Raw genomic sequence first — 12173 nt, forward strand, 5'->3', positions numbered from 1 at the left:
CAAAAGTCCTTTTTAAGAGACAGTTGGCTGTTTAAACCAAAAGTACAACTCACTGAGAGAATCGCCGCATTATTTATTGGGGTAGAAAGGACCTGGAATGTAGAAAGACCCATTCTGCAGAGGAAAAAATAGAATCACTAACAGGCCTCAAGCCTTGCACAGCCAGTGGCTAGAATCCCTGCCTCATGAGACCCTGTGCTAGAAGGCTGCTAGAACCATCTCAACTCTATTAGTCTATCTTGGAAGCCAACAAATGTTTGCCCAGTTAAGAGCACGGTAACAATCAGTCACGTTATGTTATAATGATTGTCGATATCTTTAAAAGCCTTGTCAAGTTCCTTTTTGAGTAACCCTCACCCCACCCTTAGAGAAATTTATCTGTGGTTCACCACTTTGAAATACCTCATTGTTGTTCCACATTTACCATAGCCAAAAAAAAAAAAAAAAAAAAAAAAGCTTTTTATTAACAAAGTGTCAGAAGGGGGCGCCACAGTACACATGAAAGGTTTCGCTGCCCAGACAATTTTGTTGCAGAAACAGCTGAAAGCAATCAGGTCAGACAGAGCCAAGGGCTGGAGGGATTTTTAAAATTACAAAAACCGAACCAAATCAAACCAAAACAAAAATCAAAACCAATGGCCAAGATTTCAAGTTTGCTACTAAAGGTATGACATTCTCCTAAGAAATGCGCGTGACTTGATCAATATATTTATATACTTATATTTGAAAAAGAAGGAACTACTTGATGCAGCAAATCCACGTTGATTAAAAATTACCAGATATGGGGGCTCCAGGGTGGCTCAGTGGTTTAGGCCTCTGCCTTTGGCTCAGGTCATGATTTCAGGGTCCTGGGATGGAGCCCCACATCGGGATCTCTGCGCAGCGGGGAGCCTGCTTCCCCCCCCCCTTTCTCTGCCTCCCTCTCTACCTACTTGTGATCTGTTTGTCAAATGGGTAAATAAGATCTTTAAAAAAAGAATTACTAGGTGTGAAATACATCGAGGGTATGGGAAGGAAAATGATTTCACCTGATCTGACTAGGAAGTGGTTGAAGCCGGAATTAAAGTGCTATAAAAAGAGTAGAAGAGTAGAAGAGGGAAGGGGGTCAGAGCCTCCTGCCATTCCCAGGGCACCCAGAACCCAGAGAGTGAGGCCTTGGGTGCTTTCTAGTGACAGATTCAAGGCAATTTTTCGACTTTGGGACTTCAGAGCTAACTTAGTTTTCATTTGTGATTATTATTTTTGTGTGGGGACCTGAGCCGAAGGCAGAGATTTTAACCCATTGAGCCACCCAGCCGCCCTAAAATATGTTTTTTTTTTTAATATAGAATTATAGTTCTTGCCACAATATGGAACTAGCTGGAACTGAATGCCTCCTTCAAAGTCAGCTCTGGAGAAATTATGCAAGTGTAATATGGAACTATTTCAGATATTAACCAAAAACAAAGAAATGATGATAAATTCCTTAAAAGACTCAAAGTTGCTCTTGACTGCTATGTTTCAAGCTCTATTCCTGGTTTGAGGACAGGTTTTAACACGCCTGTCACTGTAGAAATCAGCTGGATGTTTAGAGGCTATCAGAACTGTACAAAAACCTTGAAGGGGTAAAGACTTGAAAATTCTTTAGAGAGATTAGCTCCCTAAGGCATTATTCATCCACACATTTTCCTCCAAACAATTAAGACTGATGGATGAGGGGCACCTGAGGGGCTCTCTCATCACGTGGGTGGTGGGTTAAGCCTCTGCCTTCATCTCAAGTCATGGTCTCTGGGTCCTGGGATCCAGCCCCACATCGGGCTCTGCTCAAAAGGAAGACTGCTTCCCTCCCTGTTTGCCTGCCTCTCTGCTTACTTGTGATCTCTCTCTCTCTCTCTCCGTGTGTCCAATAAATAAATAAAATCTTTTAGAAAAGGCTGATGGATGCTAAATTATGAAAACTGCTCCCTCCAAATGATGCTTCTTCATAAGGATTTAAGAATTTAAAATTGTAAGAATTTAAAATTGAAACTTGATCGTAGGATTTATCTTATAGAATAACATCAAGTGAAGGCAGTTATTATTAGTTCTGAAGTATGTGTGATTCTGAATTCTTGGCCTCATTAGTCAATTTATTTTTAATAAATTATCATTTAATATATAATAATATATATAATATACTATATGTAACATATATAACATATATAATATATAATAAATTCATTCATTTATTATTTATTTATTCGTTTATTTATTTATTTATTTATTATTATGTATTTATTTATTAACTCAAACACAAGAAAATAAATGACCTGTTTGAAAAATTGGCAAGGACTGGAACAGACACCTCACTGAAGAAGATATTGAGATGGCAATAATGATATGAAAAGATGCTGTGATGATCCACAGCATGTCTAATTAAGGAATTGTAAATTAAAAGAACAAAGAGGGGCGCCTGGATGGCTCAGTGGGTTAAGCCGCTGCCTTTGGCTCAGGTCATGATCTCAGGGTCCTGGGATCGAGTTCCACGTTGGGCTCTCTGCTCAGCAGGAGCCTGCTTCCCTTTCTCTCTCTCTCTGACTGCCTCTCCGTCTTCTTGTGATCTCTCTCTGTCAAATAAATAAATAAAATCTTTTTTAAAAATAAATAAATAAATAAATAAATAAATAAAAACAATGATATATCCCTGCACATCTGTTAGAATGGCTAAAATCCAAAATACTGACAACATAAAATGCTTTTGATGATGAGGAACAAGAGAAACTCTCATTCATTCTGGTGAGAACACCAAAATGGTGCTACCACTTTGGAAGACAGTTGGGCAGTTTCTTACAAAACTAAACATATTCTTACCATATGATCCAGCAATCGTGCTCCTTGGTACTCACCCAAAAGAGCGCAAACTTTGTGTACACAGAATCCTGCATATAAACCTGTGTTTGTAACAGATTTACCCATAAGTGCCAAGAGTTGGAAGTCACCAAGATGTCCTTCAGGAGGAGAATGGATAGATAAACTGTGGTCCATTGAAACAATGGGATATGATTCAGCGATAAAGAGAAATGGCTATCAAGCAATGAAAAGACATGGAACAAACTTAAAATCCATCATAATAAGTGCAAGAAGTCAATTTGAAAAAGCTTCATGTTGCAAGGTTCCAACTATATGACCTTCTAGAAAAGGCAGAACTATGCAAATGGTATAAAGGTCAGCGGTTTGTAGCAGTTAGGAGAGGAGGAGGATGAACAGGCAGAGCACAGAGGATTTTTAGGCCAGTGAAAATGTTCTGTATGATATGTATGATAGTTTAGATATATATCGCTACATAGTTGTCAAAATGCATAAGATACTATACCAAGAGTGAACTCTATGAGAAAAGGTTTTTTTTAAGATTTTATTTATTTATTGGACAGGCATCAAAGCAGGCAGAGAGGCAGGCGGGGAAAGCAGGGGTTGGGGGAAAGCAGGCTCCCTGCCAAGCAGAGAGTCTGGTCTGGGGCTCGATGCCAGGACCGTGAGATTATGACCTGAGCCGAAGGCAGAAGCCTTAACCCACTGAGCCACCCTGGTGCCCCACCAAGAGTGAACTCTAATGTAAACTGTGGACTTTGGGGTGATGATGATGTGTCAGTGTAGGGTCAGTGAGCGTGAAAAATTTCTCCGTGGTACAGGATGTTGATAATGGGGAAGGCTGTGTGTATATGGGGAAAGGGAATTTTACTTTGATCCCCAAACTACTCTAAAAAATGCAGTCTGTTAAAAAAAATCTTTATAATGCAATATAATACAAAACAAGAATGCATATCAAGAGAGAAATAATGTTTAAAGGGAACGAAGAACTTCAGTAATGTGTACCTAGGGATTTTGATTGCACATTTGTAGGAAGTTCACATGGTCATTAGCAATTGTTTATCTGTGAAGTAGAAGTAACATAAAGAGTGATGAAAACTCAAAAATGCAACATTAAAAAACTGCCATCTATGGGCTTTTAAAAAATGGAACAAAATTTGCTTGGCCTTTTAAGCTCTGTGGGGAAGGAAGGGACAGAATTTAAATTCAGCTTTATAAAAGATTGGATAATATGTTTCTACAAAGAAGGCTCCTCTGAGTAACATAGAAATAAACATGGTAGCAGAAAGTGGAAAAAAGGTTACATCTCTTGTGAGCTCACGTTCTCTGAAACCCTGTCACTTAGTGGAGACAGTAACTGTTCGATGAATAGCAAATGGTAGTCTTTCAGATTCCCGGGATGTTCACGAAGAATCGTGAATGGATTTTTTTAAAAAATATGTAAAGAATGTCTACAGTGCAAGTACCTGCAAATAACGGACATTTTGGAGAGAATATTTTAATCAGCAGAGAAGGTCAAAATGACAAAGTTCCACGATCAGAGTAAACATATGGGATTAAAAATAAAAAAGAAAAAAGAAAAGATTTTTTTGAAAGGACTTTTTTTTTTAAAGGAGTTTAAACAAAAGTCCTTTTTAAGAGACAGTTGGCTGTTTAAACCAAAAGTACAACTCACTGAGAGAATCGCCGCATTATTTATTGGGGTAGAAAGGACCTGGAATGTAGAAAGACCCATTCTGCAGAGGAAAAAATAGAATCACTAACAGGCCTCAAGCCTTGCACAGCCAGTGGCTAGAATCCCTGCCTCATGAGACCCAGTGCTAGAAGGCCGCTAGAACCATCTCAACTCTATTAGTCTATCTTGGAAGCCAACAAATGTTTGCCCAGTTAAGAGCACGGTAACAATCAGTCACGTTATGTTATAATGATTGTCGATATCTTTAAAAGCCTTGTCAAGTTCCTTTTTGAGTAACCCTCACCCCACCCTTAGAGAAATTTATCTGTGGTTCACCACTTTGAAATACCTCATTGTTGTTCCACATTTACCATAGCCAAAAAAAAAAAAAAAAAAAAAAAAAAAGCTTTTTATTAACAAAGTGTCAGAAGGGGGCGCCACAGTACACATGAAAGGTTTCGCTGCCCAGACAATTTTGTTGCAGAAACAGCTGAAAGCAATCAGGTCAGACAGAGCCAAGGGCTGGAGGGATTTTTAAAATTACAAAAACCGAACCAAATCAAACCAAAACAAAAATCAAAACCAATGGCCAAGATTTCAAGTTTGCTACTAAAGGTATGACATTCTCCTAAGAAATGCGCGTGACTTGATCAATATATTTATATACTTATATTTGAAGAAGAAGGAACTACTTGATGCAGCAAATCCACGTTGATTAAAAATTACCAGATATGGGGGCTCCAGGGTGGCTCAGTGGTTTAGGCCTCTGCCTTTGGCTCAGGTCATGATTTCAGGGTCCTGGGATGGAGCCCCACATCGGGATCTCTGCGCAGCGGGGAGCCTGCTTCCCCCCCCCCCTTTCTCTGCCTCCCTCTCTACCTACTTGTGATCTGTTTGTCAAATGGGTAAATAAGATCTTTAAAAAAAGAATTACTAGGTGTGAAATACATCGAGGGTATGGGAAGGAAAATGATTTCACCTGATCTGACTAGGAAGTGGTTGAAGCCGGAATTAAAGTGCTATAAAAAGAGTAGAAGAGTAGAAGAGGGAAGGGGGTCAGAGCCTCCTGCCATTCCCAGGGCACCCAGAACCCAGAGAGTGAGGCCTTGGGTGCTTTCTAGTGACAGATTCAAGGCAATTTTTCGACTTTGGGACTTCAGAGCTAACTTAGTTTTCATTTGTGATTATTATTTTTGTGTGGGGACCTGAGCCGAAGGCAGAGATTTTAACCCATTGAGCCACCCAGCCGCCCTAAAATATGTTTTTTTTTTTAATATAGAATTATAGTTCTTGCCACAATATGGAACTAGCTGGAACTGAATGCCTCCTTCAAAGTCAGCTCTGGAGAAATTATGCAAGTGTAATATGGAACTATTTCAGATATTAACCAAAAACAAAGAAATGATGATAAATTCCTTAAAAGACTCAAAGTTGCTCTTGACTGCTATGTTTCAAGCTCTATTCCTGGTTTGAGGACAGGTTTTAACACGCCTGTCACTGTAGAAATCAGCTGGATGTTTAGAGGCTATCAGAACTGTACAAAAACCTTGAAGGGGTAAAGACTTGAAAATTCTTTAGAGAGATTAGCTACCTAAGGCATTATTCATCCACACATTTTCTTCCAAACAATTAAGACTGATGGATGAGGGGTACCTGAGGGGCTCTCTCATCACGTGGGTGGTGGGTTAAGCCTCTGCCTTCATCTCAAGTCGTGGTCTCTGGGTCTTGGGATCCAGCCCCACATCGGGCTCTGCTCAAAAGGAAGACTGCTTCCCTCCCTGTTTGCCTGCCTCTCTGCTTACTTGTGATCTCTCTCTCTCTCTCTCCGTGTGTCCAATAAATAAATAAAATCTTTTAGAAAAGGCTGATGGATGCTAAATTATGAAAACTGCTCCCTCCAAATGATGCTTCTTCATAAGGATTTAAGAATTTAAAATTGTAAGAATTTAAAATTGAATCTTGATCGTAGGATTTATCTTATAGAATAACATCAAGTGAAGGCAGTTATTATTAGTTCTGAAGTATGTGTGATTCTGAATTCTTGGCCTCATTAGTCAATTTATTTTTAATAAATTATCATTTAATATATAATAATATATATAATATACTATATGTAACATATATAACATATATAATATATAATAAATTCATTCATTTATTATTTATTTATTCGTTTATTTATTTATTTATTTATTTATTATTATGTATTTATTTATTAACTCAAACACAAGAAAATAAATGACCTGTTTGAAAAATTGGCAAGGACTGGAACAGACACCTCACTGAAGAAGATATTGAGATGGCAATAATGATATGAAAAGATGCTGTGATGATCCACAGCATGTCTAATTAAGGAATTGTAAATTAAAAGAACAAAGAGGGGCGCCTGGATGGCTCAGTGGGTTAAGCCGCTGCCTTTGGCTCAGGTCATGATCTCAGGGTCCTGGGATCGAGTTCCACGTTGGGCTCTCTGCTCAGCAGGAGCCTGCTTCCCTTTCTCTCTCTCTCTGACTGCCTCTCCGTCTTCTTGTGATCTCTCTCTGTCAAATAAATAAATAAAATCTTTTTTAAAAATAAATAAATAAATAAATAAATAAATAAAAACAATGATATATCCCTGCACATCTGTTAGAATGGCTAAAATCCAAAATACTGACAACATAAAATGCTTTTGATGATGAGGAACAAGAGAAACTCTCATTCATTCTGGTGAGAACACCAAAATGGTGCTACCACTTTGGAAGACAGTTGGGCAGTTTCTTACAAAACTAAACATATTCTTACCATATGATCCAGCAATCGTGCTCCTTGGTACTCACCCAAAAGAGCGCAAACTTTGTGTACACAGAATCCTGCATATAAACCTGTGTTTGTAACAGATTTACCCATAAGTGCCAAGAGTTGGAAGTCACCAAGATGTCCTTCAGGAGGAGAATGGATAGATAAACTGTGGTCCATTGAAACAATGGGATATGATTCAGCGATAAAGAGAAATGGCTATCAAGCAATGAAAAGTCATGGAACAAACTTAAAATCCATCATAATAAGTGCAAGAAGTCAATTTGAAAAAGCTTCATGTTGCAAGGTTCCAACTATATGACCTTCTAGAAAAGGCAGAACTATGCAAATGGTATAAAGGTCAGCGGTTTGTAGCAGTTAGGAGAGGAGGAGGATGAACAGGCAGAGCACAGAGGATTTTTAGGCCAGTGAAAATGTTCTGTATGATATGTATGATAGTTTAGATATATATCGCTACATAGTTGTCAAAATGCATAAGATACTATACCAAGAGTGAACTCTATGAGAAAAGGTTTTTTTAAAGATTTTATTTATTTATTGGACAGGCATCAAAGCAGGCAGAGAGGCAGGCGGGGAAAGCAGGGGTTGGGGGAAAGCAGGCTCCCTGCCAAGCAGAGAGTCTGGTCTGGGGCTCGATGCCAGGACCGTGAGATTATGACCTGAGCCGAAGGCAGAAGCCTTAACCCACTGAGCCACCCTGGTGCCCCACCAAGAGTGAACTCTAATGTAAACTGTGGACTTTGGGGTGATGATGATGTGTCAGTGTAGGGTCAGTGAGCGTGAAAAATTTCTCCGTGGTACAGGATGTTGATAATGGGGAAGGCTGTGTGTATGTGGGGAAAGGGAATTTTACTTTGATCCCCAAACTACTCTAAAAAATGCAGTCTGTTAAAAAAAATCTTTATAATGCAATATAATACAAAACAAGAATGCATATCAAGAGAGAAATAATGTTTAAAGGGAACGAAGAACTTCAGTAATGTGTACCTAGGGATTTTGATTGCACATTTGTAGGAAGTTCACATGGTCATTAGCAATTGTTTATCTGTGAAGTAGAAGTAACATAAAGAGTGATGAAAACTCAAAAATGCAACATTAAAAAACTGCCATCTATGGGCTTTTAAAAAATGGAACAAAATTTGCTTGGCCTTTTAAGCTCTGTGGGGAAGGAAGGGACAGAATTTAAATTCAGCTTTATAAAAGATTGGATAATATGTTTCTACAAAGAAGGCTCCTCTGAGTAACATAGAAATAAACATGGTAGCAGAAAGTGGAAAAAAGGTTACATCTCTTGTGAGCTCACGTTCTCTGAAACCCTGTCACTTAGTGGAGACAGTAACTGTTCGATGAATAGCAAATGGTAGTCTTTCAGATTCCCGGGATGTTCACGAATAATCGTGAATGGATTTTTTTAAAAAATATGTAAAGAATGTCTACAGTGCAAGTACCTGCAAATAACGGACATTTTGGAGAGAATATTTTAATCAGCAGAGAAGGTCAAAATGACAAAGTTCCACGATCAGAGTAAACATATGGGATTAAAAATAAAAAAGAAAAAAGAAAAGATTTTTTTGAAAGGACTTTTTTTTTTAAAGGAGTTTAAACAAAAGTCCTTTTTAAGAGACAGTTGGCTGTTTAAACCAAAAGTACAACTCACTGAGAGAATCGCCGCATTATTTATTGGGGTAGAAAGGACCTGGAATGTAGAAAGACCCATTCTGCAGAGGAAAAAATAGAATCACTAACAGGCCTCAAGCCTTGCACAGCCAGTGGCTAGAATCCCTGCCTCATGAGACCCAGTGCTAGAAGGCCGCTAGAACCATCTCAACTCTATTAGTCTATCTTGGAAGCCAACAAATGTTTGCCCAGTTAAGAGCACGGTAACAATCAGTCACGTTATGTTATAATGATTGTCGATATCTTTAAAAGCCTTGTCAAGTTCCTTTTTGAGTAACCCTCACCCCACCCTTAGAGAAATTTATCTGTGGTTCACCACTTTGAAATACCTCATTGTTGTTCCACATTTACCATAGCCAAAAAAAAAAAAAAAAAAAAAAAAGCTTTTTATTAACAAAGTGTCAGAAGGGGGCGCCACAGTACACATGAAAGGTTTCGCTGCCCAGACAATTTTGTTGCAGAAACAGCTGAAAGCAATCAGGTCAGACAGAGCCAAGGGCTGGAGGGATTTTTAAAATTACAAAAACCGAACCAAATCAAACCAAAACAAAAATCAAAACCAATGGCCAAGATTTCAAGTTTGCTACTAAAGGTATGACATTCTCCTAAGAAATGCGCGTGACTTGATCAATATATTTATATACTTATATTTGAAGAAGAAGGAACTACTTGATGCAGCAAATCCACGTTGATTAAAAATTACCAGATATGGGGGCTCCAGGGTGGCTCAGTGGTTTAGGCCTCTGCCTTTGGCTCAGGTCATGATTTCAGGGTCCTGGGATGGAGCCCCACATCGGGATCTCTGCGCAGCGGAGAGCCTGCTTCCCCCCCCCCCTTTCTCTGCCTGCCTCTCTACCTACTTGTGATCTGTTTGTCAAATGGGTAAATAAGATCTTTAAAAAAAGAATTACTAGGTGTGAAATACATCGAGGGTATGGGAAGGAAAATGATTTCACCTGATCTGACTAGGAAGTGGTTGAAGCCGGAATTAAAGTGCTATAAAAAGAGTAGAAGAGTAGAAGAGGGAAGGGGGTCAGAGCCTCCTGCCATTCCCAGGGCACCCAGAACCCAGAGAGTGAGGCCTTGGGTGCTTTCTAGTGACAGATTCAAGGCAATTTTTCGACTTTGGGACTTCAGAGCTAACTTAGTTTTCATTTGTGATTATTATTTTTGTGTGGGGACCTGAGCCGAAGGCAGAGATTTTAACCCATTGAGCCACCCAGCTGCCCTAAAATATGTTTTTTTTTTTAATATAGAATTATAGTTCTTGCCACAATATGGAACTAGCTGGAACTGAATGCCTCCTTCAAAGTCAGCTCTGGAGAAATTATGCAAGTGTAATATGGAACTATTTCAGATATTAACCAAAAACAAAGAAATGATGATAAATTCCTTAAAAGACTCAAAGTTGCTCTTGACTGCTATGTTTCAAGCTCTATTCCTGGTTTGAGGACAGGTTTTAACACGCCTGTCACTGTAGAAATCAGCTGGATGTTTAGAGGCTATCAGAACTGTACAAAAACCTTGAAGGGGTAAAGACTTGAAAATTCTTTAGAGAGATTAGCTACCTAAGGCATTATTCATCCACACATTTTCTTCCAAACAATTAAGACTGATGGATGAGGGGTACCTGAGGGGCTCTCTCATCACGTGGGTGGTGGGTTAAGCCTCTGCCTTCATCTCAAGTCGTGGTCTCTGGGTCTTGGGATCCAGCCCCACATCGGGCTCTGCTCAAAAGGAAGACTGCTTCCCTCCCTGTTTGCCTGCCTCTCTGCTTACTTGTGATCTCTCTCTCTCTCTCTCCGTGTGTCCAATAAATAAATAAAATCTTTTAGAAAAGGCTGATGGATGCTAAATTATGAAAACTGCTCCCTCCAAATGATGCTTCTTCATAAGGATTTAAGAATTTAAAATTGTAAGAATTTAAAATTGAATCTTGATCGTAGGATTTATCTTATAGAATAACATCAAGTGAAGGCAGTTATTATTAGTTCTGAAGTATGTGTGATTCTGAATTCTTGGCCTCATTAGTCAATTTATTTTTAATAAATTATCATTTAATATATAATAATATATATAATATACTATATGTAACATATATAACATATATAATATATAATAAATTCATTCATTTATTATTTATTTATTCGTTTATTTATTTATTTATTTATTTATTATTATGTATTTATTTATTAACTCAAACACAAGAAAATAAATGACCTGTTTGAAAAATTGGCAAGGACTGGAACAGACACCTCACTGAAGAAGATATTGAGATGGCAATAATGATATGAAAAGATGCTGTGATGATCCACAGCATGTCTAAGTAAGGAATTGTAAATTAAAAGAACAAAGAGGGGCGCCTGGATGGCTCAGTGGGTTAAGCCGCTGCCTTTGGCTCAGGTCATGATCTCAGGGTCCTGGGATCGAGTTCCACGTTGGGCTCTCTGCTCAGCAGGAGCCTGCTTCCCTTTCTCTCTCTCTCTGACTGCCTCTCCGTCTTCTTGTGATCTCTCTCTGTCAAATAAATAAATAAAATCTTTTTTAAAAATAAATAAATAAATAAATAAATAAATAAAAACAATGATATATCCCTGCACATCTGTTAGAATGGCTAAAATCCAAAATACTGACAACATAAAATGCTTTTGATGATGAGGAACAAGAGAAACTCTCATTCATTCTGGTGAGAACACCAAAATGGTGCTACCACTTTGGAAGACAGTTGGGCAGTTTCTTACAAAACTAAACATATTCTTACCATATGATCCAGCAATCGTGCTCCTTGGTACTCACCCAAAAGAGCGCAAACTTTGTGTACACAGAATCCTGCATATAAACCTGTGTTTGTAACAGATTTACCCATAAGTGCCAAGAGTTGGAAGTCACCAAGATGTCCTTCAGGAGGAGAATGGATAGATAAACTGTGGTCCATTGAAACAATGGGATATGATTCAGCGATAAAGAGAAATGGCTATCAAGCAATGAAAAGTCATGGAACAAACTTAAAATCCATCATAATAAGTGCAAGAAGTCAATTTGAAAAAGCTTCATGTTGCAAGGTTCCAACTATATGACCTTCTAGAAAAGGCAGAACTATGCAAATGGTATAAAGGTCAGCGGTTTGTAGCAGTTAGGAGAGGAGGAGGATGAACAGGCAGAGCACAGAGGATTTTTAGGCCAGTGAAAATGTTCT

This window comes from Mustela nivalis, assembly GCF_964662115.1.
Source record: "Mustela nivalis genome assembly, chromosome: 20".
Classification (NCBI taxonomy): domain Eukaryota; kingdom Metazoa; phylum Chordata; class Mammalia; order Carnivora; family Mustelidae; genus Mustela; species Mustela nivalis.